The sequence below is a fragment of the Ornithodoros turicata genome, chromosome 1 (genome assembly GCF_037126465.1).
Source record: "Ornithodoros turicata isolate Travis chromosome 1, ASM3712646v1, whole genome shotgun sequence".
Lineage (NCBI taxonomy): Eukaryota > Metazoa > Arthropoda > Arachnida > Ixodida > Argasidae > Ornithodoros > Ornithodoros turicata.
The window spans coordinates 728,288-741,156 of record NC_088201.1 but is presented as its reverse complement, the minus strand read 5'-3'; positions in this window follow the sequence as shown (position 1 = coordinate 741,156).

Below are 12,869 nucleotides of genomic sequence, written 5' to 3'. Positions count from 1 at the left end.
CAAGGATCTAGTCGGGAACAACACAAGTTGTTGAAACGTCTTGTTTGTTCTCTGATGCTTGACGAAAGAAACACATTCAGTTTGAAGTACAAGTGTTTCAAGGTTTTGTTGACCTGGGTAACGGCCATGTTCATGCTAGCCAGCTACACAGACTCTTGTTTTCCTCGTGGTAGCCATGGACAGCAGTTTGAAAGTGCCGTGTGCATACTTCCATATCAACAGCTTGAGTGGACAAGAGAATCCCCAGGAAGCACAAAAAGTTGCAGCAAAATTGTCTAAATGTCAGCTCGCAACATTGCTCAGATGTTGCTAACGTCCGCAACTTGAACGTTATCTGCAACGTTTATTTGCAACATCCATTGTAAACATCACATCAACGTATGCATCTGTGATGTCCTCTCAACGTAAATTTTGCAACGTTTCAGTAATGTACGTGTGCACCATCACAACAATGTATGAATTCATAGCATTTCCTCAATATGGTATTTGCCCAAGATCGTCGATTGGGAATGGGAAATTTTGATTACTTTCAATGAGAATTGTGATTGCGATATCCACTTTAACCGAATGAGATTTTTGGGCTATTTTGAATTGGACTATTTCCAGCATTAAGGCAGCTTTAGTAGTGATATATAGTATATCACTATTCAAGCTGCCGTACTGCTGGAAATAGTTACCGGTTACATACCGTGCGGGAGAACGTGGTTTGCTAAAACTATTTATTGTCGTCTGAGTGATGATCATGCGGCAGTAACCTGGATTCTTCCTTGCCGGATATTAAAAGGGAGTTTGATTATTAATGGGATATACCTGAGGCTCGACGCACTTTTTGAGGTAGTTAGCCAATCACAGCCCTATTATTGCAGGCCATCCAGTCTTATATGCTGTGTGCCACCAAACTGAATTGAAACGACGCATTTTGCTCCCACTTTTATCTGTATGGAGAGAGGCATGTTAGGAAGAAATGGTTGCTGCTAATTTATCCCCCTACACCGTATGTTCAATGACACCACTAACTTTTTCACCAGTGTACCCCTTGCGATTTCAACTTTAGACATATGTCGGTAATGATATGCTAAGCTCTAATGACGTAACTACATAATGACGACCCCAATTTTTTCAAACACCCCTCCATGCTTGGGATTCTGGATAAACCACTGACCAGCAGAGCGGCGGAACCGCTTCTTCGTAGCAGACGGCTGCCGGTATGAATTTTTAAATTACGTAACGTAACTAGATTGCATCAAAAATACGCCAAAATGTATGCATAAATATAATACAAAATCTTACACATACCTTTCTTGCTGTTTTCTTGGGATCGCGGTCTTAACTAGGCCTAACGTTAGCGAAGAAATATCTCATTTTCGCGGCAATAATGATGGCGCAGCGAAAGTTGAAGCTGATTTTCTAGATACGGTACATGAGTATGTGTACTCACAGTATGAAATTATTGTAGTCCGGGAAAATTTTTGTCACGAAATCTCCGCTTCGCCGTTCCAAGTACCATCCTCAATTTTGGAAAAATTTTGGTCTAATGGCGGTAACGATGAAAAACAGACAATCAATTAAATGCGCCCAAGTTTGATTGATAGGTCGAGCCTCTTTTTGGCTCCTCCTATTGACCAGACGCCCTTTTAATACACTACACTGCACTGGCATGCGGCCGACTGATGCAGGTGGAAGGATAGAAGCTCGCAGTAGGAATAGGTGAGGCTGAGATCGTTATTTCATGCGGCAGACTGATGCAGGCCGAAGGAAACAAGCTCACCGTAGGAATAGGTCAGGTTGAGATCATTATTTCATGCGGCCGACTGATGCAGGTGGAAGGAAAGAAGCCCGCTGTAGGAATAGATGAGGCTGAGATCGTTATTTCATGCGGCAGACTGATGCAGGTGGAAGGAAACAAGCTCACCGTAGGAATAGGTCAGGTTGAGATCATTATTTCATGCGGCCGACTGATGCAGGTGGAAGGATAGAAGCTCGCAGTAGGAATAGGTGAGGCTGAGATCGTTATTTCATGCGGCAGACTGATGCAGGTGGAAGGAAACAAGCTCACCGTAGGAATAGGTCAGGTTGAGATCATTATTTCATGCGGCAGACTGATGCAGGTGGAAGGATAGAAGCTCGCAGTAGGAATAGGTGAGGCTGAGATCGTTATTTCATGCGTCAGACTGATGCAGGCGGAAGGAAACAAGCTCACCGTAGGAATAGGTCAGGTTGAGATCATTATTTCATGCGGCCGACTGATGCAGGTGGGAGGATAGAAGCTCGCAGTAGGAATAGGTGAGGCTGAGATCGTTATTTCATGCGGCAGACTGATGCAGGTGGAAGGAAACAAGCTCACCGTAGGAATAGGTCAGGTTGAGATCATTATTTCATGCGGCAGACTGATGCAGGTGGAAGGATAGAAGCTCGCAGTAGGAATAGGTGAGGCTGAGATCGTTATTTCATGCGTCAGACTGATGCAGGCGGAAGGAAACAAGCTCACCGTAGGAATAGGTCAGGTTGAGATCATTATTTCATGCGGCAGACTGATGCAGGTGGAAGGATAGAAGCTCGCAGTAGGAATACGTGAGGCTGAGATCGTTATTTCATGCGGCAGACTGATGCAGGTGGAAGGATAGAAGCTCACCGTAGGAATAGGTCAGGTTGAGATCATTATTTCATGCGGCAGACTGATGCAGGTGGAAGGATAGAAGCTCGCAGTAGGAATAGGTGAGGCTGAGATCGTTATTTCATGCGTCAGACTGATGCAGGCGGAAGGAAACAAGCTCACCGTAGGAATAGGTCAGGTTGAGATCATTATTTCATGCGGCAGACTGATGCAGGTGGAAGGATAGAAGCTCGCAGTAGGAATAGGTGAGGCTGAGATCGTTATTTCATGCGGCAGACTGATGCAGGTGGAAGGAAACAAGCTCACCGTAGGAATAGGTCAGGTTGAGATCATTATTTCATGCGGCCGACTGATGCAGGTGGAAGGATAGAAGCTCGCAGTAGGAATAGGTGAGGCTGAGATCGTTATTTCATGCGGCAGACTGATGCAGGTGGAAGGAAACAAGCTCACCGTAGGAATAGGTCAGGTTGAGATCATTATTTCATGCGGCCGACTGATGCAGGTGGAAGGATAGAAGCTCGCAGTAGGAATAGGTGAGGCTGAGATCGTTATTTCATGCGGCAGACTGATGCAGGTGGAAGGAAACAAGCTCACCGTAGGAATAGGTCAGGTTGAGATCATTATTTCATGCGGCCGACTGATGCAGGTGGAAGGATAGAAGCTCGCAGTAGGAATAGGTGAGGCTGAGATCGTTATTTCATGCGGCAGACTGATGCAGGTGGAAGGATAGAAGCTCACCGTAGGAATAGGTCAGGTTGAGATCATTATTTCATGCGGCAGACTGATGCAGGTGGAAGGATAGAAGCTCGCAGTAGGAATAGGTGAGGCTGAGATCGTTATTTCATGCGTCAGACTGATGCAGGCGGAAGGAAACAAGCTCACCGTAGGAATAGGTCAGGTTGAGATCATTATTTCATGCGGCAGACTGATGCAGGTGGAAGGATAGAAGCTCGCAGTAGGAATAGGTGAGGCTGAGATCGTTATTTCATGCGGCAGACTGATGCAGGCCGAAGGAAACAAGCTCACCGTAGGAATAGGTCAGGTTGAGATCATTATTTCATGCGGCCGACTGATGCAGGTGGAAGGAAAGAAGCCCGCTGTAGGAATAGATGAGGCTGAGATCGTTATTTCATGCGGCAGACTGATGCAGGTGGAAGGAAACAAGCTCACCGTAGGAATAGGTCAGGTTGAGATCATTATTTCATGCGGCCGACTGATGCAGGTGGAAGGATAGAAGCTCGCAGTAGGAATAGGTGAGGCTGAGATCGTTATTTCATGCGGCAGACTGATGCAGGTGGAAGGAAACAAGCTCACCGTAGGAATAGGTCAGGTTGAGATCATTATTTCATGCGGCAGACTGATGCAGGTGGAAGGATAGAAGCTCGCAGTAGGAATAGGTGAGGCTGAGATCGTTATTTCATGCGTCAGACTGATGCAGGCGGAAGGAAACAAGCTCACCGTAGGAATAGGTCAGGTTGAGATCATTATTTCATGCGGCCGACTGATGCAGGTGGGAGGATAGAAGCTCGCAGTAGGAATAGGTGAGGCTGAGATCGTTATTTCATGCGGCAGACTGATGCAGGTGGAAGGAAACAAGCTCACCGTAGGAATAGGTCAGGTTGAGATCATTATTTCATGCGGCAGACTGATGCAGGTGGAAGGATAGAAGCTCGCAGTAGGAATAGGTGAGGCTGAGATCGTTATTTCATGCGTCAGACTGATGCAGGCGGAAGGAAACAAGCTCACCGTAGGAATAGGTCAGGTTGAGATCATTATTTCATGCGGCAGACTGATGCAGGTGGAAGGATAGAAGCTCGCAGTAGGAATAGGTGAGGCTGAGATCGTTATTTCATGCGGCAGACTGATGCAGGTGGAAGGATAGAAGCTCACCGTAGGAATAGGTCAGGTTGAGATCATTATTTCATGCGGCAGACTGATGCAGGTGGAAGGATAGAAGCTCGCAGTAGGAATAGGTGAGGCTGAGATCGTTATTTCATGCGTCAGACTGATGCAGGCGGAAGGAAACAAGCTCACCGTAGGAATAGGTCAGGTTGAGATCATTATTTCATGCGGCAGACTGATGCAGGTGGAAGGATAGAAGCTCGCAGTAGGAATAGGTGAGGCTGAGATCGTTATTTCATGCGGCAGACTGATGCAGGTGGAAGGAAACAAGCTCACCGTAGGAATAGGTCAGGTTGAGATCATTATTTCATGCGGCCGACTGATGCAGGTGGAAGGATAGAAGCTCGCAGTAGGAATAGGTGAGGCTGAGATCGTTATTTCATGCGGCAGACTGATGCAGGTGGAAGGAAACAAGCTCACCGTAGGAATAGGTCAGGTTGAGATCATTATTTCATGCGGCAGACTGATGCAGGTGGAAGGATAGAAGCTCGCAGTAGGAATAGGTGAGGCTGAGATCGTTATTTCATGCGGCAGACTGATGCAGGTGGAAGGAAACAAGCTCACCGTAGGAATAGGTCAGGTTGAGATCATTATTTCATGCGGCAGACTGATGCAGGTGGAAGGATAGAAGCTCGCAGTAGGAATAGGTGAGGCTGAGATCGTTATTTCATGCGTCAGACTGATGCAGGCGGAAGGAAACAAGCTCACCGTAGGAATAGGTCAGGTTGAGATCATTATTTCATGCGGCAGACTGATGCAGGTGGAAGGATAGAAGCTCGCAGTAGGAATAGGTGAGGCTGAGATCGTTATTTCATGCGTCAGACTGATGCAGGCGGAAGGAAACAAGCTCACCGTAGGAATAGGTCAGGTTGAGATCATTATTTCATGCGGCCGACTGATGCAGGTGGAAGGATAGAAGCTCGCAGTAGGAATAGGTGAGGCTGAGATCGTTATTTCATGCGGCAGACTGATGCAGGTGGAAGGAAACAAGCTCACCGTAGGAATAGGTCAGGTTGAGATCATTATTTCATGCGGCAGACTGATGCAGGTGGAAGGATAGAAGCTCGCAGTAGGAATAGGTGAGGCTGAGATCGTTATTTCATGCGTCAGACTGATGCAGGCGGAAGGAAACAAGCTCAAAGTAGGAATAGGTCAGGTTGAGATCATTATTTCATGCGGCCGACTGATGCAGGTGGAAGGATAGAAGCTCGCAGTAGGAATAGGTGAGGCTGAGATCGTTATTTCATGCGGCAGACTGATGCAGGTGGAAGGAAACAAGCTCACCGTAGGAATAGGTCAGGTTGAGATCATTATTTCATGCGGCAGACTGATGCAGGTGGAAGGATAGAAGCTCGCAGTAGGAATAGGTGAGGCTGAGATCGTTATTTCATGCGGCAGACTGATGCAGGTGGAAGGAAACAAGCTCACCGTAGGAATAGGTCAGGTTGAGATCATTATTTCATGCGGCAGACTGATGCAGGTGGAAGGATAGAAGCTCGCAGTAGGAATAGGTGAGGCTGAGATCGTTATTTTATGCGTCAGACTGATGCAGGCGGAAGGAAACAAGCTCACCGTAGGAATAGGTCAGGTTGAGATCATTATTTCATGCGGCAGACTGATGCAGGTGGAAGGATAGAAGCTCGCAGTAGGAATAGGTGAGGCTGAGATCGTTATTTCATGCGGCAGACTGATGCAGGTGGAAGGATAGAAGCTCGCAGTAGGAATAGGTGAGGCTGAGATCGTTATTTCATGCGTCAGACTGATGCAGGCGGAAGGAAACAAGCTCACCGTAGGAATAGGTCAGGTTGAGATCATTATTTCATGCGGCAGACTGATGCAGGTGGAAGGATAGAAGCTCGCAGTAGGAATAGGTCAGGTTGAGATCATTATTTCATGCGGCAGACTGATGCAGGTGGAAGGATAGAAGCTCGCAGTAGGAATAGGTGAGGCTGAGATCGTTATTTCATGCGTCAGACTGATGCAGGCGGAAGGAAACAAGCTCACCGTAGGAATAGGTCAGGTTGAGATCATTATTTCATGCGGCCGACTGATGCAGGTGGAAGGATAGAAGCTCGCAGTAGGAATAGGTGAGGCTGAGATCGTTATTTCATGCGGCAGACTGATGCAGGTGGAAGGAAACAAGCTCACCGTAGGAATAGGTCAGGTTGAGATCATTATTTCATGCGGCAGACTGATGCAGGTGGAAGGATAGAAGCTCGCAGTAGGAATAGGTGAGGCTGAGATCGTTATTTCATGCGGCAGACTGATGCAGGTGGAAGGAAACAAGCTCACCGTAGGAATAGGTCAGGTTGAGATCATTATTTCATGCGGCAGACTGATGCAGGTGGAAGGATAGAAGCTCGCAGTAGGAATAGGTGAGGCTGAGATCGTTATTTCATGCGTCAGACTGATGCAGGCGGAAGGAAACAAGCTCACCGTAGGAATAGGTCAGGTTGAGATCATTATTTCATGCGTCAGACTGATGCAGGTGGAAGGATAGAAGCTCGCAGTAGGAATAGGTGAGGCTGAGATCGTTATTTCATGCGGCAGACTGATGCAGGTGGAAGGATAGAAGCTCGCAGTAGGAATAGGTGAGGCTGAGATCGTTATTTCATGCGGCCGACTGATGCAGGTGCAAGGATAGAAGCTCGCAGTAGGAATAGGTGAGGCTGAGATCGTTATTTCATGCGTCAGACTGATGCAGGCGGAAGGAAACAAGCTCACCGTAGGAATAGGTCAGGTTGAGATCATTATTTCATGCGGCCGACTGATGCAGGTGGAAGGATAGAAGCTCGCAGTAGGAATAGGTGAGGCTGAGATCGTTATTTCATGCGGCCGACTAATGCAGGTGGAAGGAAAGAAGCCCGCTGTAGGAATAGATGAGGCTTAGGCCGTTATTACATGCGGCCGACTAATGCAGGTGGAAGGAAAGAAGCCCGCTGTAGGAATAGATGAGGCTTAGGCCGTTATTACATGCGGCCGACTGATGCAGGTGGAAGGAAAGAAGCCCGCTGTAGGAATAGATGAGGCTTAGGCCGTTATTACATGCGGCCGACTGATGCAGGTGGAAGGAAAGAAGCCCGCTGTAGGAATAGATGAGGCTTAGGCCCTTATTACATGCGGCCGACTGATGCAGGTGGAAGGAAAGAAGCCCGCTGTAGGAATAGATGAGGCTTAGGCCGTTATTACATGCGGCCAACTGATGCAGGTGGAAGGAAAGAAGTCCGCTGTAGGAATAGATGAGGCTTAGGCCGTTATTACATGCGGCCGACTGGTGCAGGTGGAAGGAAAGAAGCCCGCTGTAGGAATAGATGAGGCTTAGGCCCTTATTACATGCGGCCGACTGATGCAGGTGGAAGGAAAGAAGCCCGCTGTAGGAATAGATGAGGCTTAGGCCCTTATTACATGCGGCCGACTGATGCAGGTGGAAGGAAAGAAGCCCGCTGTAGGAATAGATGAGGCTTAGGCCGTTATTACATGCGGCCGACTGATGCAGGTGGAAGGAAAGAAGCCCGTTGTAGGAATAGATGAGGCTTAGGCCGTTATTACATGCGGCCGACTGATGCAGGTGGAAGGAAAGAAGCCCGCTGTAGGAATAGATGAGGCTTAGGCCCTTATTACATGCGGCCGACTGATGCAGGTGGAAGGAAAGAAGCCCGCTGTAGGAATAGATGAGGCTTAGGCCCTTATTACATGCGGCCGACTGATGCAGGTGGAAGGAAAGAAGCCCGCTGTAGGAATAGATGAGGCTTAGGCCGTTATTACATGCGGCCGACTGATGCAGGTGGAAGGAAAGAAGCCCGCTGTAGGAATAGATGAGGCTTAGGCCCTTATTACATGCGGCCGACTGATGCAGGTGGAAGGAAAGAAGCCCGCTGTAGGAATAGATGAGGCTTAGGCCGTTATTACATGCGGCCGACTGATGCAGGTGGAAGGAAAGAAGTCCGCTGTAGGAATAGATGAGGCTTAGGCCGTTATTACATGCGGCCGACTGATGCAGGTGGAAGGAAAGAAGCCCGCTGTAGGAATAGATGAGGCTTAGGCCCTTATTACATGCGGCCGACTGATGCAGGTGGAAGGAAAGAAGCCCGCTGTAGGAATAGATGAGGCTTAGGCCCTTATTACATGCGGCCGACTGATGCAGGTGGAAGGAAAGAAGCCCGCTGTAGGAATAGATGAGGCTTAGGCCGTTATTACATGCGGCCGACTGATGCAGGTGGAAGGAAAGAAGCCCGTTGTAGGAATAGATGAGGCTTAGGCCGTTATCACATGCGGCCGACTGATGCAGGTGGAAGGAAAGAAGCCCGCTGTAGGAATAGATGAGGCTTAGGCCCTTATTACATGCGGCCGACTGATGCAGGTGGAAGGAAAGAAGCCCGCTGTAGGAATAGATGAGGCTTAGGCCCTTATTACATGCGGCCGACTGATGCAGGTGGAAGGAAAGAAGCCCGCTGTAGGAATAGATGAGGCTTAGGCCGTTATTACATGCGGCCGACTGATGCAGGTGGAAGGAAAGAAGTCCGCTGTAGGAATAGATGAGGCTTAGGCCGTTATTACATGCGGCCGACTGATGCAGGTGGAAGGAAAGAAGCCCGCTGTAGGAATAGATGAGGCTTAGGCCCTTATTACATGCGGCCGACTGATGCAGGTGGAAGGAAAGAAGCCCGCTGTAGGAATAGATGAGGCTTAGGCCGTTATTACATGCGGCCGACTGATGCAGGTGGAAGGAAAGAAGTCCGCTGTAGGAATAGATGAGGCTTAGGCCGTTATTACATGCGGCCGACTGATGCAGGTGGAAGGAAAGAAGCCCGCTGTAGGAATAGATGAGGCTTAGGCCCTTATTACATGCGGCCGACTGATGCAGGTGGAAGGAAAGAAGCCCGCTGTAGGAATAGATGAGGCTTAGGCCGTTATTACATGCGGCCGACTGATGCAGGTGGAAGGAAAGAAGCCCGTTGTAGGAATAGATGAGACTTAGGCCGTTATTGCATGCGGCCGACTGATGCAGGTGGAAGGAAAGAAGCCCGCTGTAGGAATAGATGAGGCTTAGGCCGTTATTGCATGCGGCCGACTGATGCAGGTGGAAGGAAAGAAGCCCGTTGTAGGAATAGATGAGGCTTAGGCCGTTATTACATGCGGCCGAGTGATACAGGTGGAAGGAAAGAAGCCCGTTGTAGGAATAGATGAGGCTTAGGCCGTTATTACATGCGGCCGAGTGATACAGGTGGAAGGAAAGAAGCCCGTTGTAGGAATAGGTGGGGGTTAGGTCGTGATTGCATGCGGCCGATTGATGAAGGCGGGAGGAAAGAAGCTCGCTGTAGGAACAGGTGGGGTTTAGATCGCTATTTCATGCGGCCGAGTGATGCAGACGGAAAGAAGCGCGCTATAGGAAAAGATGAGAGTTGGGTTGTTATTTCATGCAGCCGACTGATTCAGGTGGAAAGAAAGAAGCGCGCTGTAGGAAAAGATGAGGGTTGGGTTGTTATTTCATGCAGCCGACTGATTCAGGTGGAAAGAAAGAAGCGCGCTGTAGGAAAAGATGAGGGTTGGGTTGTTATTTCATGCAGCCGACTGATTCAGGTGGAAAGAAAGAAGCGCGCTGTAGGAATAGATGAGGGTTGGGTTGTTATTTCATGCAGCCGACTGATTCAGGTGGAAAGAAAGAAGCGCGCTGTAGGAATAGATGAGGGTTGGGTTGTTATTTCATGCAGCCGACTGATTCAGGTGGAAAGAAAGAAGCGCGCTGTAGGAAAAGATGAGGGTTGGGTTGTTATTTCATGCAGCCGACTGATTCAGGTGGAAAGAAAGAAGCGCGCTGTAGGAATAGATGAGGGTTGGGTTGTTATTTCATGCAGCCGACTGATCCAGGTGGAAAGAAAGAAGCGCGCTGTAGCAATAGATGAGGGTTGGGTTGTTATTTCATGCAGCCGACTGATCCAGGTGGAAAGAAAGAAGCGCGCTGTAGGAAAAGATGAGGGTTGGGTTGTTATTTCATGCAGCCGACTGATTCAGGTGGAAAGAAAGAAGCGCGCTGTAGGAAAAGATGAGGGTTGGGTTGTTATTTCGTGCAGCCGACTGATTCAGGTGGAAAGAAAGAAGCGCGCTGTAGGAATAGATGAGGGTTGGGTTGTTATTTCGTGCAGCCGACTGATTCAGGTGGAAAGAAAGAAGCGCGCTGTAGGAATAGATGAGGGTTGGGTTGTTATTTCGTGCAGCCGACTGATTCAGGTGGAAAGAAAGAAGCGCGCTGTAGGAAAAGATGAGGGTTGGGTTGTTATTTCGTGCAGCCGACTGATTCAGGTGGAAAGAAAGAAGCGCGCTGTAGGAATAGATGAGGGTTGGGTTGTTATTTCGTGCAGCCGACTGATTCAGGTGGAAAGAAAGAAGCGCGCTGTAGGAAAAGATGAGGGTTGGGTTGTTATTTCATGCAGCCGACTGATTCAGGTAGAAAGAAAGAAGCGCGCTGTAGGAATAGATGAGAGTTGGGTTGTTATTTCATGCAGCCGACTGATTCAGGTGGAAAGAAAGAAGCGCGCTGTAGGAAAAGATGAGGGTTGGGTTGTTATTTCATGCAGCCGACTGATTCAGGTGGAAAGAAAGAAGCGCGCTGTAGGAATAGATGAGGGTTGGGTTGTTATTTCATGCAGCCGACTGATTCAGGTGGAAAGAAAGAAGCGCGCTGTAGGAATAGATGAGGGTTGGGTTGTTATTTCATGCAGCCGACTGATTCAGGTGGAAAGAAAGAAGCGCGCTGTAGGAATAGATGAGGGTTGGGTTGTTATTTCATGCAGCCGTCTGATTCAGGTGGAAAGAAAGAAGCGCGCTGTAGGAATAGATGAGGGTTGGGTTGTTATTTCATGCAGCCGACTGATTCAGGTGGAAAGAAAGAAGCGCGCTGTAGGAAAAGATGAGGGTTGGGTTGTTATTTCATGCAGCCGACTGATTCAGGTGGAAAGAAAGAAGCGCGCTGTAGGAATAGATGAGGGTTGGGTTGTTATTTCATGCAGCCGACTGATTCAGGTGGAAAGAAAGAAGCGCGCTGTAGGAATAGATGAGGGTTGGGTTGTTATTTCATGCAGCCGACTGATTCAGGTGGAAAGAAAGAAGCGCGCTGTAGGAATAGATGAGGGTTGGGTTGTTATTTCATGCAGCCGACTGATTCAGGTGGAAAGAAAGAAGCGCGCTGTAGGAAAAGATGAGGGTTGGGTTGTTATTTCATGCAGCCGACTGATTCAGGTGGAAAGAAAGAAGCGCGCTGTAGGAAAAGATGAGGGTTGGGTTGTTATTTCATGCAGCCGACTGATTCAGGTGGAAAAAAAGAAGCGCGCTGTAGGAAAAGATGAGGGTTGGGTTGTTATTTCATGCAGCCGACTGATTCAGGTGGAAAGAAAGAAGCGCGCTGTAGGAAAAGATGAGGGTTGGGTTGTTATTTCATGCAGCCGACTGATTCAGGTGGAAAAAAAGAAGCGCGCTGTAGGAAAAGATGAGGGTTGGGTTGTTATTTCATGCAGCCGACTGATTCAGGTGGAAAGAAAGAAGCGCGCTGTTGGAAAAGATGAGGGTTGGGTTGTTATTTCATGCAGCCGACTGATTCAGGTGGAAAGAAAGAAGCGCGCTGTAGGAATAGATGAGGGTTGGGTAGTTATTTCATGCAGCCGACTGATTCAGGTGGAAAGAAAGAAGCGCGCTGTAGGAATAGATGAGGGTTGGGTTGTTATTTCATGCAGCCGACTGATTCAGGTGGAAAGAAAGAAGCGCGCTGTAGGAATAGATGAGGGTTGGGTTGTTATTTCATGCAGCCGACTGATCCAGGTGGAAAGAAAGAAGCGCGCTGTAGGAATAGATGAGGGTTGGGTTGTTATTTCATGCAGCCGACTGATTCAGGTGGAAAGAAAGAAGCGCGCTGTAGGAAAAGATGAGGGTTGGGTTGTTATTTCATGCAGCCGACTGATTCAGGTGGAAAGAAAGAAGCGCGCTGTAGGAATAGATGAGGGTTGGGTTGTTATTTCATGCAGCCGACTGATCCAGGTGGAAAGAAAGAAGCGCGCTGTAGCAATAGATGAGGGTTGGGTTGTTATTTCATGCAGCCGACTGATTCAGGTGGAAAGAAAGAAGCGCGCTGTAGGAAAAGATGAGGGTTGGGTTGTTATTTCATGCAGCCGACTGATTCAGGTGGAAAGAAAGAAGCGCGCTGTAGGAATAGATGAGGGTTGGGTTGTTATTTCATGCAGCCGTCTGATTCAGGTGGAAAGAAAGAAGCGCGCTGTAGGAATAGATGAGGGTTGGGTTGTTATTTCATGCAGCCGACTGATTCAGGTGGAAAGAAAGAAGCGCGCTGTAGGAAAAGATGAGG